Genomic DNA, 27389 nt, shown 5'->3' on the forward strand with positions numbered 1-27389 from the left:
ATAATGTCTGATTTCATGGAACGCCATCATACCAGGCTTGTAGCTAGGAGTTTTCATTGTCCTGTTAAACGAAAGCGTGCTCACGCCAGCAACTTTTGTAAGGAATTATTTCCTAGGTGTTTTTCCTCTGGTTGATTGGCAGGCAATCTCTTTCTCATTATCCAAAGTGGAGAGAAAGCCTGGGGACCATGTGGTCCAGCTCTTATGGCTGGAGCCGGGTGAATGTGAGGTGGCCAGGCTTAAAAAGGAATGATGGTGGTGGCTGAATCCAATTTATAGATGTTGTCTTCACAAGGATAAAATGCAGATATGAAGCTTTGATGTTGTGCCCCCAAGGCTGATCAAATGTACCTATCTTGTAGATCCTAGCTTCTTTTATTAAAAGGATTTGTTCTGTAAAATCTGGATGCAGTAGAAAGGCCACATTCAAGGATCTGAAAGACCACACATGTAGCCCCAAGCTCACAGGTTCCCCACCCCTCATCTGGAAACTTGCAATGTTTCACTCTCCGTGTCCCGTCTCCCATGTACATACAGATGACATGTCATAATGGGATTGCTACAGCCTATACTCTGCGTAGGATTTTTGTGTATACTTCACAAACACTCACTATGCACCGTGCTTAATGGATGCAGATACTTAGGAGAATTCATATCATCTCCAAGATTACAATTTAATGAGAGGAAAAATGTGGGGGTTGAACCCAGTTTGAGAAGATGTGATATGGGTTGTTTACCTGGGAACAATGTTAGGCAGAGGCAAGTCTTTACCCGGAGTCTCAGAGGATAAATAGGAGAGATATGAGCAAGTGAGATTCTGTGGGTGGGGTGGGGTGTGTGTCTCTTTGGACAATGGTTGCCAGTGGGGGGCCAATTCCTCCCTCTTCCTCCTTCCCCTCCTCCACAGACATTAGAAAATGTCTGGACACATTTTGGTTGTCACAACTTAGGGAAGTGGGGGTGCTAGTGGCATCTAGCAAGTAGAGGCCAGGGACACTGCTTGAGATCCTACAGTGCTCAGGACAGCCCCACGACTATCCAAGCCAATAAGTCAGTAGCACCAAGCGTGAGAAATGCTGCAGTAGGAGAAAGTAAGTGATCGTTAAAGGAATTGAAGTTTCAGGAAGCAGAAACAGGTTGGAAAACTAACACAGAGGTGCCCACTAATGAGAGATAAAGTAGAAGAAGAAAAAGAACCAAGTTCAAGAAGGGCTTTTATACTGTATGGAGATAAGAATGCCTAGGAGCATTAGGAAGCCCCCAGAGGCCTATCATATTTAAAAGAAAAATTAAAGTAATAGGTACTTTTATCTGGAGAGTGCTAATAGGTTGTTTAAATAATCTCATTATTGGGATTACATGCCATTCATTTTCTTTTTTACTTACTAAGATTTTTGTTCTAAGCATCATGTCATGTGTATGTATATTTGCCACCAGCGTTATTTTTTATAATAAAATATTATAAATTTTCATGTATTCAAGAAAAGCTAATCATAAAAATGAAACCAGTAAAGAGCAATAAGAAAATGTGTGGGATTATTTTATCATATCCTGGGGAAAAGGAAAGCCTTTTTCAGCATAACAGAAAGAAAAAATTCCATGAAAGAGAATACCCTTGGGTTTTACTACATAAAAACTGGAAACGGTGTTTAGAAAAATTACAAGGAAATAAGGAGAAGCCTGTTAAACATAAAATAATGGAAGGAATCGTAATGGAAATGATTGATTTTACTACATTATTCTTCAAATATCTGTGAATCAAATGTGTTCAACAAAATGAAAAGGCTAACGGCACTGTGAAAAAAATCTCAGTATCAAAAGTAATTGCAATTCAATAAGAAAAACCCTATAATATCTAAATATGAAAAAATTAGAAAAAGACATAGATCTTGGTGTGCACACAAATAGACAATAATCATCATAAAATCATTTAAGTGCGCTAGTAATGAAATACATGCATACCAAAATAATAAGAAATAAATTTTTTACTAAATAAGCAAAGATGAAAGAAAAACTAAGCGCATGATGCTCAATTTCGGAGAAGTTGAAGTAAGATCAACCCTTTCATATATTTGGTGGAGACTGAAACTTGGAGAGCAACTTGGCAACATGTGAAGAGTCTGGAAAAAGTCTATACCTTGTGGCTTAATAATTCCACTTTTAGGAATCTATCCTGAGGAAATAAACAGAGGTAATAATAAGAGATTATGTATAGCTATTCACTAGTGATGCTCTCATAAGAACAAAAAATAAGCAACAACCTGTATGCCCAAGAAGAAGTGAAAAAACAGATCATGGCACATCCATATAACGTAAATAAACGTATTTTTTTTTACCTTTTTTTTTTTTTGGCCAGGGCTGGGTTTGAACCTGCCACCTCTGGCATATGGGACCGGCGCCCTACTCCTTGAGCCACAGGCGCTGCCCAATAAACGTATTTTTTGATAAATTTTAATAACAAGGGAGAAATGCTCATGGTATATTAAGAAAACAAGATACAAAAATATTTCTATTTTTGGCTGGGCTTGGTGGCTCACACCTGTAATCCTAGCATTCTGGGACGCTAAAGTGGGTGGATTGCTTGAGCTTCAGAGTTTGAGACCAGTTTGAGCAAGAGGGAGATCCTGGCTCTAAAAATAGCCAGGCATTGTGACAGGTACCTATGGTCCTTGAAGCCTGAGGCAAGAGGATCAATTGAGCCCAAAAGTTTGAGGTTGCTGTGAGCTATGAGCTACTGAGGGGAACAAAGTGAGACTCTGTCTCAAAAAAAAGGAAAAAGAAAAAAGTTGTATTTTTATTTGGTCTCAAATGTCATGTAAATACTGTTGAGTGTGTATGTGTGTGTGTGTGTGTGGGGTGTAATAGGATATCTTGACTGTAACTTAAACATCCTATTCTGTGTAGTTAGAATACACCTGTGTAGTTAGGGAGACCTCTGTCTTGAAGGCCTTTCTATAAATTTTGAGAAATGGGACCAACCTAACTGCATTAAATGGTTGTGGACACCGGATTCATTCTCTCAACCACCAACCTCATCTGTCTGGGGCCCAGGAGGAAACATAGGCTGTAAAGTGTGTCCTAACTTGTTCAGACATGTCTAATAAACTTTGGGTGCACCAGAGAGAAACCTGCTTATAGGGACAATAGAGACTCCCTAGGCAGCCATCACCATATTCAAGCAAGAACAGTGCTTGGTATCTGGGCTCCATGGAAATCTTGGGAGGTGGAGCAGGAGCTGGGATTCTGGGGCCAGGCTGGAGTGTTTATACTTCCTGGGAAGGAAAAGGCTGAGTGGGGAAATGAGAGGAACTGCCTCACAAACATTGAGGGACCTTCCACAAGGGGTGAGTGGCAAAATGAAATACCTATGCCATCAAGGGCCTGACCCTCTTGAAACTGCCTTTTATAAAATTATAAAAGGGCCGCAAGGTGGGAATCATCATAGGGACCTGAATCTGCTCCCTACCTTGCTATCCCATAATTACTTACTCCCAGGGAGTCTTATAGCTGATGGTCATAAAGATTTTTTTTTGTTGTTGTTGTTTTTGAGATGGGGCCTCACTTTGTCATCTTTGATAGAGTGCTGTGGTATCATAGCTCACAGCAACCTCAAATTCTTGGGCTCGAGAGATCCTCTTGCCTCAGCCTCCCAAGCAGCTGGGACTACAGGTGCCCACCACAATACTTGGCTATTTTTTTTAGAGACAAGGTCTTGCTTTAGCTCAGGCTGGTCTTGAACTCCTGAGCCAAGGCAATCCACCTGCCTCAGCCTCTCAGAGTGCTAGGATTACAGGTGTGAGCCACTGCACCTGGCCTGGTCATATTCTTAGCTGTCTTCATTGCACCCATAGATAACATCACCCTTGTGAAACTTAAGGCTAGTTTTTGAGATATCTTCCAGATCTGGCATTCTGGTGGACTAGCTGACCCACCCAGATCAGTAGCCCAAACCAAAGAATTGATTCATCTGGTCTTGTGACCCTTTCCCAGGAACTAACTCAGCACAAGAAGACAAGACAATTTCTATACCCACTCTGATTCCAGCCAGAACCAGGTCAATTAGCAGACCCAATTGCCCAGCCCTTTGCCTGCCAAACCATCTTAAAAACACTCTTTTTCAAATTCTCAAGGAGACAGATTTGAGAATTTTCTCCTGTCTCCTTGAATGGCACCTGCTATATTAAACTCTTTCTCTGCTATAATACCTGCTGTCTCAGTATACTGGCTTCCTCTTAAGCAGCAGGCAATGAACATGGTTGGACTGCGACACTCTCAGTGAGGGAAATCCACTTTGTAAAATCCTGGATGTTGGAAGGGCAGGCATTTCCCTACAAGTCAAAGAGAGACATAGCGGCAAGTGGAAGTGGCAAGAAGTTTATGTAATCAGTGGCAACGAAAAGAGTGAAGAGAGGCAGTGCTGGTGAGGAGTGGGCGGACATGGGTGGCTGAGCAATCTGTCAACAGCACAACGCACTAGGGGTGGTGGTGCTCAAGCAGCAGCAGCAGCAGAGGGTTCATGGACTGGTGAAAACCAGAGCTGGTGCAGTGACTCCTAGGCTCCAGGTAGAGGCCCTTCTTATAAGAGAGACAACCATCTCATGTTGAGGACTCCCAGGGACAAAACAGAAGGATGTGTCTTGCCATTTGTTAGATGGCACTAACCATCCATTGGATGAAGGTGAGTCCCTGGCTGGCCAATCATATTTTAGAGACTTCACCTTGTGTTATATGAATTCTAATGCAATGAGTAATCACTATCCTTGGACTAGAGCCTGGAGATCCCCTCCTCAATGTGGCTGGTGAATCACTAGCTAAATGGCTCCACAGTGACCCAATGACAATTGAATGGTCTTGATGGCTTTGGGGATACCCTGAAGAAAAAAAAATATTCGAAACTACAGGGATTTTATCTTCATTACTCTCCAAGGCAAGGCAGGAAAGTTAGACCTGGAAACTTTTCCAGGATGAGATGGGGAAAGTAGGCATAGTTACAAGGACATTTTCCATTCTAATAGACAGAAACCAGGCAAATTTGCTTAAAAACAAAATATTGAAGCATTTGCGGGTATTGGGCTTAGGTGACTCAGAGGGAACATCAACAGGTTTCAAGTTCACAGTTTCAACCTCTTGGCTCTCCTTTCTTGGTTGTTACTGATAATTCCATTCTCAGCTTGAAGATCAGGCATAAATAAACCAGTGTTTATTTATTTTTTGAGGCAGAGTCTCACTATGTTGCCCTTGATAGAGTGCTGTGATGTCACAGCTCACAGCAACTTCAAACTCTTGGGCTTAAGCAACTCTCTTGCCTCAGCCTCCCATGTAGCTGGGACTACAGGCACCTGCCACAACACCCAGCTATTTTTTGTTGCAGTTGTCATTGTTGTTTAGCAGGCTTGGGCTGGGTTCGAACCCGCCAGCCCCCATGTATATGGCTGGCATCCTAACCACTGAACTATGGGCCTGAGCAACCTTGGGTTGGGGTGGGGTGGCAGTCCATAATTACCTAATGGCTCTTTGGTCCAGGTTTAGTATTCTATATCATTTTAATTCATTTCACCAAAAGATGCCTCTATTATAATGTTCTTCTTGTTGAGATTTTTTGTTTGTGGTTTTCCTTTGTTTTTTTTTTTTTTTTTTTGTAGAGACAGAGTCTCACTTTATGGCCCTTGGTAGAGTGCCGTGGCCTCACACAGCTCACAGCAACCTCCAACTTCTGGGCTTAGGCAATTCTTTTGCCTCAGCCTCCCGTGTAACTGGGACTACAGGCGCCTGCCACAACGCCCGGCTATTTTTTTGGTTGCAGTTTGGCCGGGGCCGGGTTTGAACCCACCACTCTCAGTATATGGGGCCGGCGCCTTACCGACTGAGCCACAGGCACTGTCCTACAATGTTCTTCTATTTAGCCTGTCTTCAAATAAGGAAACAGGAATGACAACAAAATGAAAGGTGCTCTCCCCACCCTACCACAGGGAGGACACATGAGTTTTCCTTTCATTTAATGCTAGAGATGTCCAATTGCCTGAAAGATGAACTTCTGTCCCAACTTCAGGGAACTCAGCCAATGCTAAATACAGTTTTTAGGGGGTAGTTGGCAGCCTCTTTCTGAAACTCTCTGCGGCTGAAATACTCTGAAGGTATCAACCAAAAATGTCTCTTGAGGAAAACAAACAATATAATCTCCAAACCAAGTCTAGCATAAAGAAAAATGTCAGAGAGAGAGAAGATACAGAGTTAAAGGTAAATTCTTCCATATATTTGCTGTGTAATGTTGGACAAATCTTAAAACCACATTCCATGAGTTATCCTCATCTCTGTTTTCTAACGCACCTTATACTTATTTTGTCTCCATAAGATTTCCTTGAGGAGGGATCTTATTTCCTTCATTTTACCAACCAGGAAAGGGAAGTTTGGAGAAGTAACTTGCCTGGAAGTTGAACGCAGCTCTGCCTTGCTCCAGGGAGGGTGATTGTACATTCCTTCTGAGAGGGAAGATTCCAGAAAGTTTTACAAAGCTGATTCAAGGGCAAAGGGCAGAATTGTACCTCTGGCTCAGGATCCCTCAGCTCAATTGTGTTACCTAGGTTGAGTGTCTCTTTGTGGATTTAAGGAGCCCAGCTTCATGTTCACAAGTAGGTGTTGCCCAAGTCAGCCAGGGACAGACGTTGGAGCCATAGGGGAAATACAAGGTGAAGGTAGAAGGTGCTTTGGGGACAAGGAATAATTCTGACAGGAGACTTTTCACTAGGGAAGCCAGACAAAACTCGTGTTCACAAAGCTCAATCTCAGCTGTTTCTAACAGTTGGCTCCCTCCGCCTTCTGTGTCTTCAAACTTTGGTCATTGTTTTCTTATTTTTTCCTACACATTTTTTCTCCAGTATAGATTTGTCCCCTTCCTCATTGTTCCTTCTTTAATGTTTCTCCTTATTGGGTGTTTTTTTTTTTTTTTTTACTTTGAATGTCTGATTGTTATAACTTCTCATTGATTTTAATTTTTGATTTCAAACCACATCTATTTTTGCCTTTTGGTCTCAGCCTTGTTTTATTAGAATTTTAACAAAAGAAACATTTTATCTTTAGTGTCTAGTGTTTTAATTTTTCTCCCACTCACCATCACACTATTTTATTTTATTTTATTTACTTTTTATACATATGACCATTTCCCAAAGTCCTGGAGACTTACCGACCGAATGAGGCAGTAAGAGTGAAGTCCCGGTAGCTGCTCCGTAGAGAAAGGAGCAGCTTTAAGGCTGAAGCTGCATCCCATCCGGAGAAGAAAAAGATGGTACGCTTATGAGAGAGAAAAGTGATTTCTCCTCACATAGAGGCAAAAAGTGATTTTCTGAACTCCCCATGTGGGCCACCAGATGATAGGTATGAAAAAAAAGCCGGGATGCTTAGTTGGTACATTAAGCGGGATGAAAAAAGAATTTCTGTAGGCCAAGATTAGGATATAAAAGTGTAAATTTGGCAGTGCCTGTGGCTCAGTGGGTAGGGCGCCGGCCACATGCACCAGAGCTGGCGGGTTCAAATCCAGCCTGGGTCTGCCAAACAACAATGACAACTACAACCAAACAATAGCCGGGCATTGTAGCGGGCACCTGTGGTCCCAGGTACTTGGGAAGCTGAGGCAAGAGAATTGCTTAAGCCAAGGAGCTGGAGGTTGCTGTGAGCTGTGACGCCACTGAGGGCGATAGCTTGAGGCTCTGTCTCAAAAAAAAAAAAAGTTTATGTAAATGTAGATATGTATAAAACTAAAAAGTAAAAATTCTCCCTCCTTCATTCCATTCCCTAGAGACTGGGTGATTCAGTTTTTTGTTTTTTATTTTTTTCTGGTAAAGCAGCAAATCATCTAAGCCTACTTGTTTTTTATAAAACTAAAATCACACTATACTCACTGTTCTGCAGTCCCATTTCTCTTACATAGTATGATTGTTCTCATTTTAAGCCTTGGTTCCTTTATTTTTTCCTCTCTATAACTTAGAGGAAAGAAAACTCATCATTCTTATTATTTACTCCATGTTGTATATTTTTGTTATTTATGGGGGGTAATATTCTGCTACATCGAGTGATTTTCTTTTTCCTTCCTGTGTTTTCCCTTATTTTTCCCATACAGAATGACCTTCTCCCTTTTGGGGGATCAGAAATGAAGCATCTGTTGCCTGAAGGGAGAGTGGCATAGCAGAAGGGATTTTGAGCTTCTAAAGCTTAGATCGTGGTCTATACCATAGATGAAGGCCATTTGCTTAGCTGACTTTTCTTGCTCTACAAAGAGATAAATATTCCCTGGGCTCAAGCAGAGGAGAAGAATAGGAGAGAAAACATGAGAACAAGACAGAGGTGTAGGCCTTTGAGAGGGGAGAGGGAAATTAATGGGACTGTGTTACGGACTGTTAAGGGCTGAATGAATGTCCTTCCCCACTCCCTGCAAATTCATAGTTGAAGTGCTAGCCCCCAATGTAGTTGCATTTGCAGTAAGGAAGGAATTAAAGTCAGTCAAGGTCATACAAGCAGGACAGCTCTCTGGGTGCCCTTGGATCCACCTGACCCCCATCTCCCCAACCCCACCCCTATCTTGCTTTTAGTTCTCAAGAGTCTTCTGTAGCACGCCCTGGGAATGTAACATCCCAATATTAGGAAGGGCTGGCCATAACAGCCTGGGCTCTGCTCCTGTGCCTGCGAGGGTGTCCTTCAATGCTTTAACCTAGTGATCACGTGGCCTTGAGGTATAAAACCCAGAATGGGCTGCTTTTCAGGGTCCGCCAGCTGTGTGCAAATGGGGCGTGTGCACACAAGACTATATCTGCCAGGGGCAGCTCTCCTGAGCCTGGGGGAACTGGCTCGTCCTATATCCTAGGGTTCTGTTGTCCTGTGCTATCATTCTGTGATAATGTTGCTTTGTTTAACTTGTGTGAGTGTTCTGTCTCACTGTACTTGTAACAAGACAAGTAACTTGTAACTATGTAACTTGTAACGTAAAGAGATGGTCAACATAAGGACCTAGGCCTGCTAGTTGACACGTACGTACTTGTGGTGCATATCCGGTCTATGAAAATTAGGTCAACTTAAAGGAGGTGGTCAATGTTGGGTGGTGGTCAACTGAGGAGGTTCTACTGTAATAGAAATTGCAGCCCAAGATGTAAGGGGTTGAAGTGGTAAAGGGCACAGTGAAGCTATTTGGCAATAAGGGTAGGGACCTGATCTGATAGGATTAGCGTCCTTATCAAAAGAGACAGCAGACAGAATCAAGATCATCTTACATATTTACTATTTTGGGGTATTACATTTTTTTTCAGATACAATTGTCTTAATTCATTTTAATCTTTCCTTTAGTAATGACTGCCAAATGATAACGAGTGTCATATTTATAATGACTTTGTGCTCTTAATCTAGCCTAAATGAATCTTAATAAAACAAAGAAAAGTTAAAAAAAAAAAAGAAGAAAAAAAAGAAGAGACACCCAGAAACTTGGTTTCTGCCTCCCACGTGTGTGCACAGAGGGAAGGCCATGTGAGGACACAGCCTCAAATCACACAAGAAACCCATCTCTGACAGAACTTGATCTTGACTTTCCAACCTCCATGTTAGAAAATAAATTTCTGTTAGGGCATGAAGTGTGTGGTATTTTGTTATGGTAGCCCAAGCAAACTCCAAAGACAGGTTGGGGATTTCCCTATCACATCCAGGGGACTTTAGGAAGGAGGCAGTTCTCACTTATTCATTCAACAAATACTTAATAAGGACCAACCTTAGGCCAGGCACAGGATATTGCCGTGAACCCACAGCCTCAGTCTTGCTTGCATCCAGTCTATCAGGCAGCAGCCACATGTGACAGCAATATAGCCTAGTGATGGTGGCTTTGTTGTAGGACTGAGCCTCTCTTCAACTTCCTGTTGCCCCAGAGGGGCATGGGAAAGCCTCTGAGATGAAAGCAGGAAATGTTACTGAGCAAAAATGAAAAACAAAAGAAAGAGAGAGAAAAAAAATGATTGTCAGTGTCGGATCATCCCCTGTCCGATGTCCCTGACTTTTTTTTTTTTTTGAGACAGTCTCACTTTTATCACCCTTGGTAGGGTGCTGTGACATCATAGCTCACAGACACCTCAAACTCTTGGACTCAAGCAATTGGCTTGCCTCAGCCTCCCAAGTAGCTGGGACTACAGGCACCTGCCACAACGCCTGGCTATTTTTAGAGATGAGGTCTGGCTCTGGCTCAGGCTGGTCTCAAATTTGTGATCTCAGGCAATCTACACACCTTGGCCTCCCAAGTGGTAGGATCACAGGTGTGACCCAACATGCCCAGCCCTTACGTCCCTGGCTTTATTTTTCGCACATCAGTTGTTGGACTGGGCTACTCAGAGGCCAGCTCATCCAGTGTTTCTCAAACTTCAGGGTGCATCTGAATCTTCCAGAGCAGCAGTCAGCAATCTTTTTTGCACTGGGGACAAGATTCATGGAAGACAATTTTTCCATGGATCGAGGTGGGGGTATGGTCTCAGGACGATTCAAGTACATCACATCCCCACCTCGGATCATCAGGCTTAGATTCTCATGCTGAAGGTGCAACCTAGGTCCCCCACATGCACAGTTTACAATAGGGCTCACACTCATATGACAGGAGGCAGAATTAGGTAGTGATGCGGGCCATGGGGAGCAGCTGTAAATACCGATGAAGTTCCCTGGCTTGCCTGCCGCTTGCCTCCTGTGTGCAGCTGGGTACCAAGCAGGCCACAGACCAGCACTAACCCTCAGCCTGGCTGTTGGGGATCGTAGGCCTAGAGGGCTTGTTAAAGCATAAAATCACTGCACTCCTCCCCTAGAAATTCTGATAGAGCAGGACCAGGAAGGGTCCAAGAGTCTATATCTATCAAACACTCAGGCGCTGCTGATGGTAGCTTAGTCCATAGTGTATGAAGCTCTGACCCACTGTGATTCTTTAAATAGATGCCCACAGAGGGAAATGTCCCAGCTAGAATCATACAGAGACTTGGTACAGGAGATAGCCTCAAGGATTTGTTTTGGTTTTTGCAGGATAATACACCCATCCCTGGGCTGATCTCACTGAGTCTACTGGGGTTGGGCAATGCAAAGCTCTGATTGGCCAGGCCCGAGTTATAGGCCACCTCTGGCGCTGAGAGTAGAGTCAGTTCCATCAGAATCATATGTTCTTTTTTTTCTTTTGTAGAGACAGAGTTTCACTTTATGGCCCTCAGTAGAGTGCCATGGCATTACACAGCTCACAGCAACCTCCAACTCCTGGGCTTAAGCCATTCTCTTGCCTCAGCCTCCCAAGTAGCTGGGACTACAGGCGCCCGCCACAACAACCGGCTATTTTTTTGTTGCAGTTCAGCCGGGGCCAGGTTTGAACCCACCACCCTCGGCATATGGGGCCGGCGCCTTACCGACTGAGCCACAGGTGCCACCCAGAATCATATGTTCTTAAAGTAAGAGAAACTTGTTCCCACTGTGAACTCTGAACTGTGTTGTGTTTTGCCCACAAACTACTTCTGACACCAAATGTGTGGGGGCTTTTTTCCATGCTGACCAATTCCCTTAACCCAGCTGGGTGTCTGACAATTTTATTCAATTCTGACACTATGTTCCAAGAGTTAACATCAGACCCCACAAGTTCAAGGCTTTGCCTCAGGAGACTGCCCCCATTTCAGACGCCAATCGTAAGTCCTGGGTCGCTGGTATTACTGACCAACCAGATATAAATTAGACGTTCCCTAGATGCCTCTTTGGGAGCAACAATTTGCTGGAATGGCTCACAGAAGTTAGGAAAATAGTTTTCTTACTAGATTACTGGTTTATTCCAAAGGCTATTAACTCAGGAACAGACAGCAGAGATGCAGAAGGCAGTGTTTGGAGGAACAGGTGAGGGGCTTCCATGCCCTTCCTTGGTACATCAGCCCCCCAGCACCTGGGTGTGCTCATCAACATGGTGAGATGGAGCAGGGACTCCTGTTAGAACCTGCTGCCCACTTCTCCTCCCACCATGGAAATAAAGTCTTGGGTCCCTTCAAGAGAAATTCCGGGCACTAGCTAGCCTTAAAAAGTGGATGAGCAACCTGATAGGCAAGAAGATAATAGCAATGACCTCTCAAGCAAGCCAGAGTCACAAGATACTCTGGTTCCCTGTAGAACCTAAAACACATCTGAACATACGTTCTTGAGTTGTTTTTCGGAAACCCCCACTAGGTAGAAACCTCAGATAAGGGGGAACTGAGGACTAGAACTCAGACCGTTTAGGCCTCAGTCTGTCTTTCTTTCTTTCTTTCTTTCTTTCTTTCTTTCTTTCTTTCTTTCTTTCTTTCTTTCTTTCTTTCTTTCTTTCTTTCTTTCTTTCTTTCTTTCTTTCTTTCTTTCTTTCTTTCTTTCTCTCTTTCTCTCTTTCTCTCTTTCTCTCTTTCTCTCTTTCTCTCTTTCTCTCTTTCTCTCTTTCTCTCTCTCTCTCTCTCCCTCCCTCCCTCCTTTCCTTCCTTCCTTCCTTCCTTCCTTCCTCTTTCTTTCTTTGAGACAGAGTCTCACTTTGTCGCTCTGGGGTCTCTAGGTGGAGTTCTGTGGCATCATAGTTCACAGCAACCTCAAACTCTTGGGCTTAAGCGATCTTCTTGCCTCAGGCTCCTAAGTAGCTGGGACTACAGGTGCCTGCCCACAACGCCCAGCTACTTTTTCTATTTTTAGTAGAGATGGGGTTTTGCTCTTCTTGTCTTGAACTCAAGCTAATCCAAGAGTACTAATCCAAGTACTCTCAGAGTACTAGGATTATAAGCGTGAGCCACCACCCCTCCATCTGTTCTTTGTTCTAAATTTCTTTTTGAGGGCCTGGAGGGAACCACACCAAACCACTGGATAACCTTCACGTATTGGTTTACTATTTTTTGCCTCCAATTTCTGCTCTTTTGAGATGTACTCATGCCTTCAGAAATCCCTGCTTATCATTCATTGGGGAGTTTAGGTCATAAGCATTAGCTGCCTGTTCTATTTGCACGGTGCTCTGCAATGAATGCCCCTTTCTCTTTCTGCAAATCTCATTGTCAGTATCTGGCTTTCCTGGAGAATGGACCCTAGTTCGGTTTGGTAACACTGGGACCTATCTCTAGGAACGCCATTTTTTTCTTTTCTGAGATAGAAGCTCACTTGTGCAGTCATAGCTCATCGCAGCCTTGAAATTCTAGGCTCAAGTGATCCTCCTGCCTCAGCCTCCACAAGTAGCTAGGACTACAGGGATGAGCCACTGTGGCTGAACCCCATTATTTAGGCTTTTACGGAGGTTTCATTACATAGACGTGATTGATTAGACCATTGGCCATTTGTCATTAACTCAATCCTTAGCCTCTCTTCCTTCCCTGGAAGTCAGAAGTCGGGCTGAAAGTTCCAACCCTCTAATCACACTGGATGGCTTCTCTGGCAACCAGCCCCCCGCCTGAAGAGCTGCCCAGGGACCACCGAGAGAAGCCTCATTAGTGTGAACGCAAGTGTGGTCGAAAAGGTCTTCTTGAGAATAACAAAACATGCGCCTATGGTTTCTATCACTCGGGAAATTTCAAGGGTTTTAGAAGCTCTGGTGCCAGGAACTGGGGATGAAGACCAAATATATATTTCTTATTATATCACAAAATCACAGTTCGCCAAGTGAAAACAAGGGGAAGTGAGGCAAATGGTTGCTGTGGGGCCGGAAACAACACATTCCTTTTTCTTTCTTCTTTTTTTTTTTTTTCTTTTAAGAGTTCAGCTTTTTATTGAACATGTTATAAAAGAGGCTTAGTCAAAAAGACCAAAGCCCGTGTCATCGTCAGGCTCCTCTGATTCTTCTTTCTTTACTCCCACTTTCTTCTCCTCAGCTGGGGCAGCAGTTGGGGGAGGGCAGGACCTTCTGCTGGTGCAGCATCAGCTGCCAGGTCCCCCAGCCCTCTGTTGTATAATCACACCAGACCAATCTGGTACAATTTTCTATTTTTATTTATTTATCTCTTAGAGTCCGTTGCCCAGCTGGAGTGCAGTGGTGTGATTATAGCTCACTGCAACCTTGAACTCCCAGGCTCAAGCGATCGTCCTGTGTCAGCTTCCTGAGTAACTAGGACTACAGGCACGTGCCACTGTGCCTTGCTACACTTTATGGGGGCAAGACATGATTGCAAGAGGGACTTTACCTAACAATTGCAATCAGTGTAACCTGGCTTATTGTACCCTCAATGAATCCCCAACAATAAAAAAAAAAAAAAAGTATTTTGTAGAGATGGGGGTCTTGCTATATTGCCTGGGCTGGTCTAGAAAGCCTAGCCTCCAGTGATCCTCCCACCTCGGCCTCCTAAAGTGGTAGAATTATAGGCATGAGCCACCAACCCCAGGCAGGGCTTAACTTTTCTGTAACAAAGTTGTGAGTTGTTTTTCAGTTGCCATGGCCCCCAAGTTGAAGGTCATGTAACCTGAGCCTGCCCAGATGAACCAAGTAAGCAACCACAAGAGGAACCTATGTGCTCAGACTGAGGAGTGGAGCAGAGATAAATTAGGTGGACACCACATTGTTGGATCCAGGATCTAATCAGACTGAGCCCTGGGTGCTGTCAGATCCTGCCTCATTACCCTCTTGTTCACAGACACACTGCTTTGGGAACTATCCCCCATGTGGTCTTTACTTGTGCAAAGTAATAACCCCCCCTTGCCATAACCAACTTGGCTGAGTCTACTGACTTGACACTTACTTACTGAACAAACCCCTCTGTTTGGGAGGTAACGATCGCAGATGAGACTCTTGACCTTGACATTGGCCAGGGGCTTTGCAAACAAGTCGGGTTCAACATTTACACCAGCCACTGGAGGCAACACATTCTATACTACACAGACCCTAAAGTAATGGGGAAAGTCTAACGGACTACCTTTGAGCATGAGCCCTGAGGGAGCTTGTCCATGTTCAAAATCCCAATTGCCCCGCAATGTTGGGAAAGTTATGTAACTGCAGCTATAAAAAGGAGAAAATATCAGTAACTATGGGGTGGTTATGAGAACTGAATGAGAAGATAAATAAAAAACCTTTATCTAGGTGCCTGCTATGGTGCAAGGGTTAACAAAATATGTTCTCGTTGTCCAGAGGGGGTGGGAGAGGCAATATAGTCTCTGACCCCATCTCTGACAGCTTACTACCTACTGTGGAGCTCAACTTTCTGAACAGAGCGCAAACTTCATGTTTATACCCTGGCACAGGCTCGGTCCCCTTCCCTGGCTGGAGCTTTCCTATGCAGTGCAGACCCCTGGGTTCTCTCCAGCCCCAGAATAGGAATCAATTTTGGGATCATAGCTCAGTGGTTAGGGCACTGGCCATGTACACCACTGGGCTGGCAGGTTTGAACCCAGCCCGGGCCTGCCAAACAATGACAACTACAACAAAAAAATAGCCAGGCGTTGTGGCAGGTGCCTGTAGTCCCAGCTACCTGGGAGGCTGAGGCAAGAGAATCATTTGAGCCCAAGAGTATGGGGTTGCTGCGAGCTATGATGCCATGGTATTCTACTGAGGGTGACATAGTGAGACTGTCTCAAAACAAACAAACAAAACCCTGGCACAGAACTAAACAATGTTATTTAGGAAACTCGGGAAATTCTTTTGATTAGGTTCACGTCTCTAGCCATGGTCAGGGATCATTTGGTTCTTCATTTTTTTGTTTGTTTGTTTTTTGATGCTGACAGTCCTGGGGAGGAGGGTTGTCACAAAGGGGATCTTCAGGTGAGGAGTCTTTTCATTCCCATGAGATACATTTAACTTTCAGCCAAGTGCCTCTGTGGGAGGGCCTGTGACTCTCTGCAGGAGCAGGAACCATAGGTTGGCCTATTGACTCTGGGGCCAGGACACAGGTGCCCATCTGACAAGAAATGAGATGGGCCCCAGGCAGCACCCACCTGCCCCCACATGCTACTTCGCTCAGTGCCTGCCACCATAACTCTCATGATGATGGCTTCTGAGTAGCAAGGGCTGGGGTGGGGACCGGGAGTCACAAGGACCTTCTGCAGGGATGTTCCCATTTGGTTTGGAAGGGTGGGTGAGACTAAAAATACCACCTATGTGACATATTTACTCTGCTCTTGTTAATACCCCAGAGAGATTGCCAAGAGTCACTGCCACCGAGCCTGTGATTAAAGCATAATAACCACTTTCATGTTTATAAATTTTGTCCTTGATATCAGAGAGGAGTATTTTTAGGCTAGAAGTTAGAGCTAACAATCCCATTTGCAGGAATGTGGATTTAAGCAAGTATCTTTTCTTTGGGCTTGTTTCCTCGGACGCAGCCACAAGGCCGGAAGGGAGCTGTCCTTTGGAGTCAAATCAGGAGCTTCCAGGCAGCATGTCTCAATCCCTGTGGGAAGCTAATCCCACTGGGCACACATCCCACGCTCCCAGGGCACCTCGATAAATGTGGTGCTTTGTGAATATCTGCATCTTCTGTCCTCTCTACTTCATAGGGGTATGAATTCATTCATTCACCATCCATCCATTCATTCAGCTGTTCCTTCACAAATTCATTCAACATATATGCCACATTTACTGAGTGCTTACTGTATGCCAAGCAGTGATTAAATGGACATGGCCTCTGCTTTCACAGAGCTTCCATTCTGGTGGTGGTGGCTGACAAGAGGACGAGATAATTAACAGATAAATGCATAGTTTGTACCAAGTAATATGATGGAAATAAACAGGGAGAAAAGCAACATAGGACCTGGGGCGGCAGGGCTATGGGGGCTGGTACCATGAAGGAGGTAAGATGTGAACCAAGGAGCCAGCCACCTGAAGAGCTAAGCTCTCTGCTTCTGCTCTGCTGACCCAGGTTCCCTACTCTGCCCTCCCTCCTAACCCTTCCCCTACGCTTGGTTCCCAGGTAAGCGTCTTGAACCCCTCTGTGAACCTGCTGTAACTGAAACTTGACTCTCCTCCAAAGACTTTTCTTCCTCCTGCCAGGTCAGAAGCTGGGGGTGTTGGAGCTCTTACTCCCGGCACTCTTTCCACCAGTGTGCAAACTTCCTCCCTCCTTCCAGATGCCAGCTATCTGATGGCGCCGCACCCTCGCTCTCATCACAGTGGTGCTCCCACCTCCTGGACGTTCCACTTCATTCACTGAAGGCGTTGGGACCTGCTCTACAGTCTTTATTTTCCAACCCAATATTGACACTCACCTGAATTATTCATACCGTGTTTCAGTCAAATATTTCTCTGACTTTCTTGATTCTTTTGGCTGTCATCTCCATGCCATTGCAGCACTTTTCCACAGCCACAACTTGGGCCACCTGGACTCTGCCCTAAAAATCTTAAACTGCGTGTGAGGGTGGGCATCTGTAGTCCCCACCACTCAGGAGTCTGAGGTGGGAAGATCACTTGAACCTAGGAGTTTGACTCCAGCCTGGGCCACATAGTGAGACTCTCAACTTAAAAAACAAAAAAACAAAAAACAACTTAATGTTTTATACCATACTCTAAACACAGTAAAACGTGGCTTCTGCAAGCTGATTTCTCAGCCTGGTATCACAAGTAAAAGAAATTACTATTCTGTCCCCTGAGAACCATGAAAAGTACTAGAAGTCCTTCCCAAATGGGTCTTGAAACAGTGACAAAGGAAGTGGGAGGTATACAGTAATCCCCCCCGACCCCCAGATTCACTTGTCTGTGGTTGACCACAGTCTAAAAATAGGTGAGTATAGTACAATCAGATATTTTGAGAGAGAGGCACGTTCACATAACTTTTGTTACAGTATATTGTTATTAGTTATAGTTGTGAATTTCTTATTATGCCTAGCTTATAAATTAAACTACTGTATGTGTGTATGTATAGAAAAAATATATTTCTAGGATTTGGTACTATACGTGGTTTCAGGCATTGACGGAGGACTGCTGTATACACAATATACAGGAAGTCTTCCTAAAATGCTCTGTCCTCATCTCTCTCCCTGAGTCCCACATGTTACAGATGCTTCTTTACTCTTATTTCATCCTATTTGAAACATCCAGCCCGCCTAGTTCTCCTGGCTCACTCTTCCTTCCCCTTCTTTGTTTCCTCTTCCCAACTTCCTTTTCTTCTCTTTCTCAAGTAAGATCCATGTTTTTTAAAACATGCCTTGGCTTGGTGGCTCACGTGTATAAACTCTAGGAGGTTGTGGCAGGAGGATTGCTTGAGGTCAGGAGTTCAAGACCAGCCTGAGCAAGAGCATGACCCTGTCTCTACTAAAAATAGGAAAAGAAAATTTAGTCAGACACAATGTGTCATGTGCCTGTAGTCCTAGCTACTTGGGAAGCTAAGGCAGGAGAATTGCTGGAGCCCAGGAGTTTGAGCTAGCCTGGTGACAGACCTCAAAACAAACAAGCAAAAAAAAAAAAAAAAAAATCACAAAATGCCCAGGTGGGGGAACTCTTTCTGTATTCTGCATCTTTATCCATCACCCCATCAGCAGATCAAACAATCTGAGTCCTATCCTCCTTGGGAAATGGGGATGTGGTATGGGGTGTGGGTGGGGTGAGATTGTGAATGTTTGTCACTGTAGGTATCAGTGTCCACCATCTCCTGTTTTTCCAGATCTTTTGTTCCTATTAACTCCCACCTGGTAGTGCCCCCCAGAATCCCCAGTCTCTCCCAGCCCACCTGCCCGTCAGATGCCTCTTCTCCCATTCTCAGCTTAGAGCCATCTCAGGGGAGGTCATCCAAATGATTATTTTCCTTATACTTTTTGATTTCTTTCTTCTCTTCTTCTTTTTTTTTTTTTTTTTTGCCCATACCTGTCAAGCCAAACTCAATTCAGATTCCTCTATCAGCCCTTTCTGCATGTATACCTGGAGAAAATTGCCCAACTTGAAAACTGGGGCATTGCAAATCCAAGGCTGCAAATGCTGGGCCCAGAGGGCTCCTCCGGAATCCTCTTATTCATCTGTGACCAGTTCCTTCTCCTGTCCCCTTAGTGCGCGTCCACTGTGCCTAAAGCCAAACCGTGTTTGGACTTCCCAGTTATAAAAATAAATAATTTGTCTCCTGCCTTTTTTGCTTGTTTCTTTAATTGGAATTGGGTTTCTTCCATTTGAAGTCAAAAGACTCCTGACAAATAGAATTAATGACCCCCAAGCCCAGAGAAAGTGCTAGGGGAAAAAGAAAAAAGCACCTTCCAAATTAAATAGTAATATGGGATTAGATATTGATTCAGTTTCGTGTCAAGTCTCTGCAGATTCTGAGGACAAGCACGGTGGTCTGGGAAACACAAGCAGATCTTATAGAGAAGCTTCTGGAAGACAATTGATGAGAGTATCTCTGTCCTCTTCCTGCCTTTGCTCCAAATCTTCCTTAGAAAAGCAGAACTCCCTGCAGTTTGAAATGGACAATCAGACTCTGCTAACAGCTGCAGCCCAAGAACTTCAGTTCTTGGCAAAAGGATCCTGACACAAAAGTATTTCTTTGTGGAAAATTACGCATTCATCGGGCTCATTTGAAACAAAATATGATTTGCATCTTAACTTCCTGTAACAAGCCTCAGTTCTTCTGTGGATTTCATCATGTCTGATTTTGTTGAACCAGATTGGTGGGGCACATGCTTTACCAAACAGTTTAAATTCAAGCCCAGGTTTTTCTTATTTTAAATAGCAACAGCTGCTAAGCACGATAATTATTGTATTTCATCAAAATAAACTCACCAAGTTTCCTCTGAATATTCCTCGGAGTCTACGGCCATACCACCCTGAACGCGCCCAGTCTCGTCTGAATATTCCTCTGAGCTGCTTTTCTGGAGGCTGGGGGTCCTTGCTGCTGTCAACGAAGGTACAAAGTTTGGATCTGAAAAACACAGGAGATGGGGATCTGAGTACTCAAGGGGGACAGATGAACAATTCCAGGGACAGAGAAGGGGAAAGGGAAAACCAGTCATTAGCTGGAGGCAGATTCAGTGAGATACCTCTCCATATCTGGTTGGGCTTTCTCTTTGCAACATACAGCAATTCCAAATTTCTGAGAGTTGCCAGGATTCAGGAAGTGAAGGAAGCAAACACTGGGTATCAACTATGTACTGGGCACTGATACGGGAGCATCTTATACCTGTGTTGGAGCCAGAGTGATCTCTCTCTCTCTTTCTTTTTTTTTTGAGACAGATTCTCACTATGTCACCCTTGGTAGAGTGCTGTGGCATCACAGCTCACAGCGACCTCGAATTCTTGGGCTCAAGTGATTCTCTTGCCTTAGCCTTCCAAGAAGCTGGGACTACAGGCACCCGCCACAATGCCCGGCTATTTTTTGTTGTAGTTGTCATTGTTGTTTAGCTGGCCTGGGCTGGGTTCGAACCCACCTGCCCCAGGGCATGTGGCCGGCACCCTGACCACTGAGCTATGGGTGCTGAGCCCAGAGTGATCTCTCTTAAAGAGAATGAAGATCAAGTCCCTCTCCTTCTTATTGCTCTTATTTCAGTGGTCTCAGCTTTGGTTCCATTGGAGCCACTAGAGAGCTTTACAAAACCCCACATAGTCCAGTGTGGTGCTCACCTGCAGTCCCAGCTACTCAACTGGATGAGGTGGGAGAAAGGCTTAGAACCCAAGAGTTTGAGTCTAGCCTGGGCAACACAGTGAGACTCCCGTCTCTAAAAACATTAAAAGTTAGAAAATCTCCAAACGCCCAGGCTGCATCCCAGTCTAGCTATATCAGAATCAGTGGGGCTGCAGCCAAGACATTAGCATTTGTTGAAATTTACTGGGTGATTTCAATGTGTAGTCAATGTTAATGTTAAGAGTCACTATGATGCATGTGAATTAAATCCAAAATTCTGAGCATAGATAGGGAGGCCCTGCCCTATTTGGGCCCCTACCTTTCTCCTAGATATCTTAGACCTGACATCTAAACACTTATCCTCTGACTTAACTGAGGTTACGTTTCTATGTTTTAGTTCTTTGGTCTAAAGAACTGTGTGGGGGTATTTTCCTTGTCTTGTAAGACTTCTCTCCCAGGGAAATACTTCTGGTTATCTGATCTCCGCTCACCTTTCCAACCTAACCTTGACCTCCTCACCCTTCCTCTGACTGCCCTCCTTTCTGTTCCTTGAATACATCTCTCCTTCTAGAATCTCAGCGCCTGCACTTTCCTCTGCTGCCTTCTTTTTTGGTAACATGTTCTTTCCCCAGGTCTTCCCAGGGCCAGCTTATCATTCAGGCCTCTGAGAAAACTCTCATGTCGTCTCCAACTGACCCCCTTACTACCTCATTACTGTGTTATGTTTCCCGTGTAGCATGTCATTGTCTGAAGTTATCTTTATTATTTGTCTACTTGTTCTTTTTCTCCCTCCTAGGAGGCAAGCTCTGTGAAAGCTGAGATCCCCTAGATAGGATTCCCTGCTGTATCCCCAGGGGGTTGGTATGCAGCAGACGTTCAGTAAACATTTGTTGGATTTAAGAATGAGTGCCCAGGAGGTCACTCAATAGATACTGGTTGAATAAATGAATGAGTGATCTCCTTTGATCCTTGCAACAACAGGTGTTGTGATAATTCATCAGGGTCAGAGGTTAAATAACTCTTCCAGGTTGCAAATAAAGGAGGAGGTTTGTAAGCTATCTGCCACTAAAGAAGAGTGTTTTTTCAAGGGGGAGCAGACATCCTTTGTTCAGACCATGGATTTTTGGGGACTGTGCCATCCCTAGAGAGGGCAACTCCTTCCCTAATTGGCAAGAATATGTAATTAGGTTTTAATTGTGAGCTTCTGGGGCGACTATTTTAAAACCACATCTGTGGTTGCCTTTGATGGAATCTGACCCTCTGACCTTCAGGAGGGTGACGGGAGGGCAATCTTGATGATTCGGCAACCAAGGAAGAACTTCATTTTGGTGGGGAGTGGGGGGTGACATGATTTTGGTATACCCAAAGGAACTGGGGGCTGGGGAGTGGAACAGGTCTTTGAATCGCAGGGACTTCCCTGCTGTTGACTCATAGCGATTGTCAGATGGTCTCTACCGAGCTCCACACCCTACGCTGGAACCAGAAACAGCATGAGTCATACACTGATGGTCTCTGCAGCGAGGCAGCCAATGTGCAGGACTGGAAAGGAGTGTGGAGTTTGGCTTCCTCTGCACAATAGGCCTGGGTTCTTTTATCAATATGGAAAACCGAGAGCACTTGGGTTTTCAGCTTTGCATCTGGATTTTAAAATAACAATAGGTGATGTACATAGTATCATGAGGGCTGCCATTAACAAAATACCAGACTGGGTGCTTTAAAAAACAGAAATTTATTTTCTCACAGTTCTGGAGGCTGGAAGTCTAATGCAAGTTGTCATGGGTTTGGTTTCTTCTGGGTCTTCTGTCCTTTGCTTGTATGGTAGATAGACGGCTGCCTTCTTGTTGTGTTCTCAAGGGTCTCTCTGTGTGTCCAAATCTTCTGTTCTTATGAACTCATTAGACGGATTGGATTAGGGCCCACCTTGTTGGGCTCATTTGAACTCATTACCTCTTTAAAGGCCCTGTCTTCAAATACAGTCACGTTCAGAGGCACTGGGGGTTAGGGCTTCAACAAATGAATTTTGAGGGGACACAATCCAGCCCACAGTAGCCCATGCATTTATTGTGCGTTTATTATTTGTTAGCCTCATGAAAATTACTGTACAAACATCACCTCACATGATTTCCCACCTACCCTAAGAAGTCAATATGAATATTATAACCCATTTTATAAATAAAACCAAGAAATTGAAGTAGGTTAAGAAGTTGCCCAAATTTACTGAGTTAAAAGGGCCAGAGCTCAGATTGCAGCCTTGGAATCTCTGATTTTGGAGTCTATTCTCATAAAATCTATGCTAAATTGCTGAATGCTATAATTTTGGTTTTTCTTTGCTCTCCTTCTAAAATAGCTATCTATATATATATTTATTTTTGGATGTCACATATCTATTTTTTATGTCTCTTTTTTTCTCATAACTTTTATTTCTTTGTTCTAAAAATATAAAGAGATTTCTTGAGCTTGTCCTTTAAGTCACTTATTTATTTTTCTGCCATAACCAATCTGCTCTTTCCTGCTTTTCCTTGCATTAAAAATTCATGAATGAGGTGGGGAGGGGGTCTCTTCTTTTTAAGGTCATTTTCCTATTTCTGGCATTCCTTTCCTATGGTTGCTCCTTCTTGCTTTGGTAATACCTTGAGCAAGAAGGGATTGGCCCTCAGCATCATATAGACTAAATGAAGATTGTTTACTTTCTTAATGGAAGGTATAACAATCTTCTCTAGATATCATCTATTATTAAAACAGATAATAACATGGCTGAGCAAGGTGGCTCATATCTATAATCTTAGTGCTTCAGGAGGCCAAGGTGGGAGGATTCCTTGAGCCTAAGAATTTAAGATCAGCCTGTGCAACATAGCAAGACCCTTTCTCTACAAAATATAAAAAAATTAGCTGGGCATGTGGTGTGCACTGTAGTTTCAGTTACTCAGGAGGCTGAGGCTGGAGGATTGCTTGAGCCTAGGAGTTTGAGGTTGCAGTGAACTATGATGACACAACCCTTGTCCCTTAGTCCAGGCAATAGAGTAAGACCCTGTCTCAAAAACAAACAAACTAGCAGAAACAAAAACAAAAACACCCTGCTAGCAACTGGCACGCCCAAAGGAACTCTACTCAATGTTCAGAACAAGGAAATGTTGGCCAATGAATCTGTGCTTACTATACTGTGTTCTCTGTACTAGTCACTGGCTCTCACTTTTTTCAACCTCTGAATTTTAATCCCCTGGCCTTAGGTCAGAACACCTCCATCTTCCTGCTCAAAGTGTGAATTTCCTCTGACCTATGGAACAATGGGTTAGGAACACTAGTAAAAATTAATAGGGTTTGAATTCTGGGTTTATACCCATGAGAATTGAAAGCAGGGTCTTGAGTAGGTATTTGTAGACCATGTTCATGACAACATTATTCACAATAGCTAAAACATGGAAGCAGCCCAAGTGTCTGTTGGTGAATGAGTGGATAGCAAGATGTAGTATATCCATACAATGGCATATTACTTAGCTTCAAAAAGGAAGGAAATTCTGCAATATGGTACAACATGGATGAAACGTGAGGAAATAAGCCAGCCACAAAAAGAGAAATACAGTATGACTCCACTTTTAAGAGGTACTTAGAATAATCAAAATCATAGAGACAGAAAGTAGAATGATGATTGCCTGGGGCTGAGTTAAAGTTTAATAACCATATAACCCTATAATTCTATGAAAAGAGTCACAGAGATGGATGGTGGTGGTGATCGCACATTATGACCATACTTAATACCACTGAATTGTACACTTAAAATTGTTAAGTTGGGGGCGGTGCCTGTGGCTCAAAAGGAGCGCCAGCTCCATGTACCCGAGTTGGCGGGTTCAAACCCAGCCCTGGCCAAAAAGTGCAAAAAAACAAAAAGAAAATTGTTAAGTTGGTAAATTTTATGTTATGTATGTTTTATCATGATACATTTTTCTTTTTTTAAAAGAGTCAACAGGGTTTGATAACATAGGGGTAGAAGAGAAGTTGAGCATCACCCTAAGATTAAAACCTCAGGGTTGAGAATTTAAGGCTCCAAATCACTTTGAACTTGAAGCACCAGTGTAACATCAAGGAGCATTAAAGTTTCTCTTTCTTCAAATGATCTCTCATCCTACCTGTTTTACTCCTATGGGAGGAGAGGGTTGCAGGTTCCCCCATTTGAATCAGGCTGTCTAGGTGAGTCTTCTTTGACCTTCTATGGGGTTCTAGACAGAAAAAAAAAGGGAGACAATGTGACTTGGCAAAACCTTTGAGCTAAGTGCCCTGACGCTCACCAGCAGCATCCCTCTCCACCACTGATCCAGCCTTCCCCATGGACCAAGCTTGTGGTGGAGGCGTTTTCATTGGCTCTGCCCTGCCCCCCAATTGTTTATTTAGATTCTAAAAAGTGATTTATTTCAGTACCCCTGGGTGTGTGTTCAAAAATACCCAAACGACAAGGAGAAATTGTCCAAAGATACGTTGCACCCAGCTTTTGGGGAGGTACTTTTCAAGCAGCCTGAAGGTCAATGCAGTTGTCCTTTGCCAACATGAGCTATTCAGGTCTCAGATCACTTTGTGAACACTCAGCGAGATGAACTCTGAGAAATAACTCCAACAACCCCTAAGGGTGTGCATAAGGGAGATGGTTATAGCTGTCCCTCAGAGGGACAGCTCCAGCCCAGGAAAGTTTACCCACATTTCAACACATATCAACACTGCTCATGCTGGTCCTTTGGTTTTCCTTCCAGGCCCCTTCTCAGCCTGCCAACATCTGACAACTCTTTCTCTGTCTCAATTTTAGAAATCACCTGTTTCCATAAAGCTTTTTTCCTGTTCTCAGAATTCCTTCTCATCTGCCTCTTTCATCTGTTAGCACATTGTGTACACATCTTCTATTCATACACTCAATAAATATTTATTTTCCAGTTACTGTGTGCTGGTATTTTGTCTGGAGATACAGCAGTGAGGCTTTGTGAAAGAACAAAATTTCAACAAACTGAGTTTAAAGATCTAATTGGCTTCCATTAGTGATTCATGAATTGGGCAGCATTCCATCTATAGAATAGAAAGACACTCAGCCAGGCACAGAAGAACAGCGGTTTTTGTAAGGTAGCATGAGCAGAAATAAGAATACACCAGGTTACTTGAAGTTACTTTCCTTACATGGGTCAAAGCAGAGAGGACTTTGTTATAAGGTGGGTTCAGGTTGAGTGGACTCCTATGTATTGGTTGTTGTGAATATCCTTTCTTTTCTTTTCTTCTTCTTTCTTTCTCTTCTTTTTTGTTTAAACTGGCCCTTCCTAGGTTCAGTCTGATTACATGGCACCTAGCATGAGTGATTTCTTTCTGGTTTGGCCTGGTCTGTTGGGCCTAGTACAAGAGCTTAGTCCAAAGCAACGGCCTCCCATGCATTTTATCTAACAGCTTTAACTTTCATAGAGCTTACTTTTTAGTTTGCAGAGACAAAACACTTATCAAAGTATTTATCTCCCTTAAGTAGCCCCCCTTTATTTAAGATATCCCTGACTGTGGTTTCAGTTACCTGAGGTCAACTGTGGTCCAAAAATTATAAAATGAAAAATTCTAGAAATAAGCAATTCCTGAGTTCTAAGTTCACACCATTTTGAGTAGTGTGATGAAACCTCTTGCCATCCTCTTCTGTCCCACTCGGAACATGAATCATCCCTTTGCTCAGCGTATCCATGCTGTATGTGTTACCCACTGGTCAGTCATTGAGGTCATCTACTCCTGACATCCAACCATAGACATCATCATGACTGGATGATCAGTATCACCCAAAGCAGGCGATCTTCCTTCTGAATATGTCTTCAGAAGGTCAACAGTAACCTAACGCTATGTCTCAATGCCTACGTTGTTCACCTCACTTCATCTTCTCACAAGTATTTTGTCATCTCTCATCCTCACAAGAAGGATGAGTATGGTGCTGTGAGGGAGAGACAGACCACATTCACATAAATTTTATTAAATTGAATTGTTATAACTATTGCATTTTATTATTAGTTATTGTTGCTAATCTCTTACTGTGTCTAATTTATAAGTTAAACTCTATCATAGGTATGCATGTATAGGAAAAAAGAAGTTACATATAGGGTTTGGTACTATCTGCAATTTCAGGTATCCACTGGGGGTCTTGGAATATATCTCCTGAGAATAAGGGGATACCATATTAGGTACCAGGTGATAAACTGCATTGTCATCATACTTGTCATTTCCATTGCCATCCTCCTCCTCCTCGTCTTAGTAAACCCCATATACAGCATTTACTGTGTGCCTGGCTCCTCAGACACTCTGTGTGTTGACTCATTTAAGGCAGGCACTGTGCCTTATTGCACTCTGTGTATGGCCCCCTTGCCCATGGCCTACAATACCTTGCATCATGCCTACCGTTTGGTAGACATTCAGTTCATCTGTGTTGAATGCAATGTGTTGACTAATTCTGAAGAACCCAGCCTGGTGACACTTACAAAAGAAACATTTGAATCCAATGAGAGGTTTTTCCTCTTTTCCCTAATCCCTATCTCCCAAACACTTTCAAACATATGTAGAGAAATAATGACTTCAAGTATTCACTACAGAAGAAATTTGGACAGGGACTTAGTTATACAGGTGATGGAGAAGACAATGGTAAGTTGTGGTAGATTGCAACAAAGGGCCACAGATGTTTTTCTCTCCCATCAAGAAATGATGTATAGACTTGGCATCCATAGCTGAGAGGTTAGGGTGTCAGCCACATGCACGAAGGCTGCTGAGTTTGAACCTGGACAGGGCCTGCTAAACAACAATGACAACAATAACAAAAAAAAAATAGCCAGGCATTGTGGTAGTACCTGTAGTCCCAGCTACCTGGGAGGCTGAGGCAAGAGAATCCCTTGAGCCCAAAAG

Source organism: Nycticebus coucang, chromosome 12 (genome assembly GCF_027406575.1).
Source record: "Nycticebus coucang isolate mNycCou1 chromosome 12, mNycCou1.pri, whole genome shotgun sequence".
In the NCBI taxonomy this organism is placed as follows: domain Eukaryota; kingdom Metazoa; phylum Chordata; class Mammalia; order Primates; family Lorisidae; genus Nycticebus; species Nycticebus coucang.